Source organism: Hyperoodon ampullatus (assembly GCF_949752795.1).
Source record: "Hyperoodon ampullatus genome assembly, chromosome: 7".
NCBI classification, from domain to species: domain Eukaryota; kingdom Metazoa; phylum Chordata; class Mammalia; order Artiodactyla; family Ziphiidae; genus Hyperoodon; species Hyperoodon ampullatus.
The window spans coordinates 3,471,962-3,477,303 of NC_136920.1; positions in this window are offsets into that span (position 1 = coordinate 3,471,962).

A 5,342-nucleotide genomic window follows, 5' to 3' on the forward strand; every position below is an offset into this window, starting at 1 on the left:
CACCGTCTACTTCCTGTCTCTGTGGATGTGACTCCTCCAGGGACCTCACGTGGGTGGAATCAGACAGGATTTGTCCTTCTGTGTCTGGCTTATTTCACTGAGTGTGGTGTCCCCAGGGGCCATCCTGCTGTGGCCTGTGTCAGGGTCTCCTTCCTTTTTAAGGCTGAGTAACGTTCTACCATGGGGACGGACCACACTTTGGGAACGCCCTCAACCACGGACGGATACTGAGTTGCCTCCACCTCTTGGTGACAGTAGCACTGCCGCGAACCCAGGTGTGCAAGGGGCCGACGTTCTGTAACGAGCAGGCCGGCGTGATCTAAGGTCACGCGAGAAACACGGAGGGTCCCAGCAGCAGGCTTGCAGCCCCCAGTGTGGGCCCAGCTGGAGCTTCTGGGGCTCAGCCTGCAAGGGTTGCGTGGGTGTCGGAGACCCCGGCCCCCGATGTGCTCAGCCCTGCTGGAAGCGCCTTGCCAGATGTTGCTAGGCACCCCAGGAAAGTGGGAGCACAGCCACTGGCAGAGGGTCAGGTCCCTCAGGTGGGGCCACGGCCTGAGACATCTTGCCAGTTTTGGAAGAGTCCCTGGGGACCCCTGCCTTGTGAAGGCGCTGCCAGCGGGCTCGGGGCGGGCAGCCAGGCGGGGCAGCGTCTGCCACCTACGGTCTTGGGACAGGCTTTAGGGTCCCTGAAAACCCCAGGTTCTGCTCTCAGATCAGCAGTGGACCTTGGCCTGACCCTGGGGCTGAAGGCGGCTGAGGCCGAGAGCTGACCAGTGTGTGAGGGGCTGTGTACAGCCCTGTGTGTCCTCAGAGCTGCCGCAGGCCCCGCTGCTCTCCGCGCCAGGCTGGGCTGGGCTGGCCAGGGGAGACGGCACCGCTTTCTCTCCTACGAGGCCCAGCATCCTCCAGCCCCCCGCGACCCACCCCCCACTCCTAGAGCTCTGATTTCCGCTCTAACCCTCCAGGGCAACCTTCCTCAGTTCCCACGAGCCCAGTCAGCGGGGAGGGGCGGGGGGGTCGAGTTCTCCCGCTGGGCGCTTGTCCTCGGGTTGGAATTTCTAAACTCTCTGAGCAGTGATGCTGAGGGGAGCGGGCGGAGGGGCCGGCGAGGCCTGCAGGGGCTTCTCAGTGCAGACAGGGTGACCTGGCCCCATCCCCTCTGGTCCCGGCGTCGGGCCACCCCCACCGGGCTGGGCTGGTGTAGTCCTCACAGCTTCCTGGAGGGCAACCGGGACATACGTGTCCCAGGGGTGGGGGACACCCTTGCCCCAGGGACAGAGGACTTCCCGTCCCTGGAGACCCAAAGTAGTGGTGTCCAAGCAGAGGTGTGAGCCCCCTGCTCTCTGACCCGGTGGGGGTCTAGAACTTGGGCTCAAGCCTCTCAAGGACTCACCTGAGGCAGGGTCCCTGCGGCCCCCCCGTTCTGACCCCGCATCTCCCCTTCCCACTGCTGTGTTACGACCTGTGAACGGTCTGTCCCCCAAATCGCAGTGTGCTCTGGAGGGAGGGGACCCATAAACACTGTGCAATAAATGGGTGAGAGAAGGTGAACGAGTGAAGGTGAGCACAGGTGAGCGCGGGGGAGCGAGTGGTGTCTGACGAGCAGATGAACAGCCGCGAGCACGCAGCCTTGGCTTCTCTGCAGAGCCTCCTGGTTCCAGTGGGCCTGTCAGCCACGGAACCTACAGCAGGAGTGTCTCCCGGCCAGGTCTGCCCACCCTGGGTGATGGGGACCTCCCGGCACTGACCTGTGGTAGCACAGGTTGGCAGAGGTGATGGGGATAGCAAGGGGGGTTGCACAGTAGCCAGCTCCCTTGCTGTGTGGCCTTCCATGACCTGTCCCCCGTTAGGGTGCCTACAGCTGCTTTGCATGGGACCACCCCCTCCCAGCCTGTGCACCTGGAGGACGGTGTGCATCCCTGAGGGTTCTGGGCCTGGGAGAGCCCGTGGAGGCCCTCAGGGTCAGAGGTCAGGGAGCTGGAGCCCCCGAGGATGTCGCTCCAGGCCTCTCTCCCAGTCCCGGGGGCTCCGGTGCTGCTGGGCTCGTGGCCACATCCCTCCCGTCTCTGCTCCCGTCTTCCTGGCCACGTCCCCTGCGTGGTCTGTTTCTCAGATCTCACTGGGACCCTTGCCATTAGAGTTGGAGCCCAGGATGAAGGCCCCTCAAGGTCCTTAACTTAATTACACCTGTGAAGATCCTTTTCCCAAATACACATACTCACAGCTTCTGGGGGCTGGGGTGTGGGGCATGTATTTTGGGGACCACCATTCACCTGGCTTCACCTCAGGACTCACAGCCCAGACAGCACGGTCCCCGGGGCAGGCAGGGCAGGTAGTCCATCCAATCCAACCACCAGGCAGGATGGGAGAGAATCCCACTCTGGGGGGCTCGGCCCCTCGGGTAGTGAAGCTTCACACTCTGAGGACCTGCAGGCTCTGCTCCGAGCAGCTCAGAGTATCGCCCACCGGTGCCCTGGCCCATGGACGCCCCTGAGCCCGGGCCAGGCGGGGTGCACCTGACTCCCAGGTGGGGGATCCTGGCAGCTCCCCGAGGCTGGCACGTGGTGAGCACAGAGATCCACCCCAAGCCGGGCCCTGAGCTGAGTCTGACTCAGGAGGATCCACCCTCTAGGAGAACATCCCACACAGCCTGGTGTGAATAGAGGCCCCCGCTGCCCCAAGGCCTGACCCCACCAGGTCACCATCACAGCTCCCCTGGGCCGCTGGGCACTTTCCGCAAAGTCCCCAGGCCCCACCCCATTGGGACAAAGACCCTGGGCCGTTGTGCTGTGACAGGTCACTAAGGTCCTTCAAGCACTGGAGACGGAGCCACGTCCCCCACTCAGCCCCGGCCCCCCTTCATTTCCGCATCTGCAGAGTAAATCCCCGACGGGCGTACCCACAGCCTCTGGGAGCCAGCAGGCCCTGCTCTGGAGAGGGAAGAAGCACCGTCCCCGGAGACCCTCAGATGCCCGTTCTCCAGCCCCCTCTCTGTCCCCCAGACCAGACCCAGGGGCTGAGCATCCCTGGGACTTCCTGGCCATCCAGGGAGGACACTGTCCATGCCTGGTGGCTCTGCCTGTCTAAGCCCTCCCAGACAGGTGTCTCAGGCCCCACAGTGCAACAAAGGCTCTGTGCACGGCCCACCTTCCCACCCGGCCCACGTGCTGACCCGGAGCCCCCCCTGCCCCCCCTGTCAGTTGTGCTAGGGGGAGGGGCGACTGTGGGGACCAGTGCTCATGCCTGGCACCTGCCCTCTGAACACATGTCCCCTCCCAGAGGCCCTGTGACTGTGCTTCTGAAATTGCCGACCTGACCCACACCACCTGGTCCAAATTCTTCATAGAGTTTGTCACCAGCCGACACTGTCCTGTGCACTCACCGGTTTGTGGGCTGTCCCCTGCTCCCAGCATCAGAGCCACGAGAGCGAGGTCTGCTTTGCTCTGTGCTGTGTCCCCAGTGCGGGAACACGCCGGGCCCAGAGCACGCCCTTGGCTGAAATCCTGAATGAAGGAAACAGAGGCTCATCCACACGCCCTCCCGGCTTGAGCCTCGAAGTAGCCCCCAGGGGTGGCTGTCGGTGTCCTCACGATGTAGGACAGAGTCTGCGCCCCCGGGCAGCCCTGAGCGGGGCTGACTGCTGGCACTCCCAGCCCTGCATCCTGCCATCTGGGGAAACCTCGGCTGTGCTCGGGGCACCTCTGTGGGCTGTCTGTGCCCGGGGTGGGGGTGTTTCGGCCTTGGGCTGGGAGGGTCTCCGGGGGGGGCAGTTCCCGGGGACGGACGGCTGAGTCCTTGCAGCCAGCATTCCTAGTGGCCAGGGGCAGGGGGAGAGGGCGTGGTCCTTGAGGGGCCCAGGTGGCACCCCGCAGGCCACCACGCAGTCCTACTGCGGCCACGGGGGTCCAGCTTCTCGGGACCTCTATCCACTTGCACGTAGCCCTCAAGTGCGGCCCTGCTGCCCCCTCGACAGCTTCCCCCAGGACCCTTCCAGCTGCCCTTTCAAACCGCTTCCGGCCCACCATTCTGCTGGCGCCCACGGGAGGGGCTGGCCCTCCGTCTCCCAGCCCCCCCCCCCCCATGTGGCGGGCAGCCTTCACTTCTCTGCCTCTGGGTGGCCAGTGCCCATGCCAGCTGGACCCGGCCCCGGGTGGGGGCACCTCAGGTGCACCTGCCCCGATGCTCTGTGTGCACCCGGGGCCTGAGGCCAAGTCACCCATGAGCACGCCCTGCCCAGAGCTGCCCAATGGGGAGGGGCACAAGCCCCTGCTGTGCAAACACCGTCCAGCCATACAGGAGGGGGTTAGGACTTCCCTCCCACAAATAGGCACTCCCTGGCCCGGATTCTGGCCACTACCATGGACAGCGGTCACTTCCTGGCCCAGCTGTCCTGCAGGTGGACATGGCTGCAGGTGTGGGGCGCAGGGAAGGGGGGAGGGGAACATGCTGGACCCTTGGCTCTGGGCTTTGCTGCACAGGATAGCCAGGCTGGGGCAGCGGAGAGGGCCCCTCCTCCTTCCCCTATCAGGCCCAGGGGGCTCCTCTCAGGTGCGGCCTGGCGACCCACAGATAAGCAGGTTAGCACTGTGTGCGCCAGTGCGTGAAATCAGTGAAGTCAGCCTTATCAAACGGGGATGTTGTCTCAGGTGGAGCTGGACGGGCCCAGGTGAGGAGGGCGTTCCCTACCCCACCCCATGGCTGGGAGATGGCGGGGGCCAGGAGCCTGGGGCAGGGTCCGCTCCACTGGGCTCCTGGCCGACACGGACCCGGGTGGGCCAGGGTGTGGAGGCCGCAGGGAGCCCGCTGCTGGGTGTTCCAGCCTCTGGTGTCCATCGGGCCTGCCCTCCCCGGATTGTCCTCACAGAACAGCCACTCATGCGTCTCCTGAGCTCCTGTGTCAGGGGCACCAACAAAGAGACCGGGAGGGGGATGCCGGGGTTTGGGGGGGGCCCGGCCTGCTCGGGGCACCCAGTGGGGTGGGGCCTCGGGCATCAGCTGGGCAGTGTCTGCAGTGGTGTTGGGGGCACCTGGGGGGACCGAGAGCACCCACATGACATCTGGATGGATTCTCAAGAGGGGACCACCACCAGCAAATGAGGAAACAGTCTCGGGAATTCGGCTGCTTGGCCTGAGGTCACTGACTGGTGGTTTGAACCTCACCTCATCCCTACCGAGCTGGGAGAATATAATAAACCCAGTGAGGAAACTGGGGGAAAGAAACGCAGACCCGGGGACTCGGATAGAGCCAGGCCGGTGGCCGAACAGTTGGTGCTGCTCAGGCGGGCCCTGCTCGCAAGCGGCAGGGTGTTGGCACCCAGTCTTCCTGTCATTCCTGGCTGGAT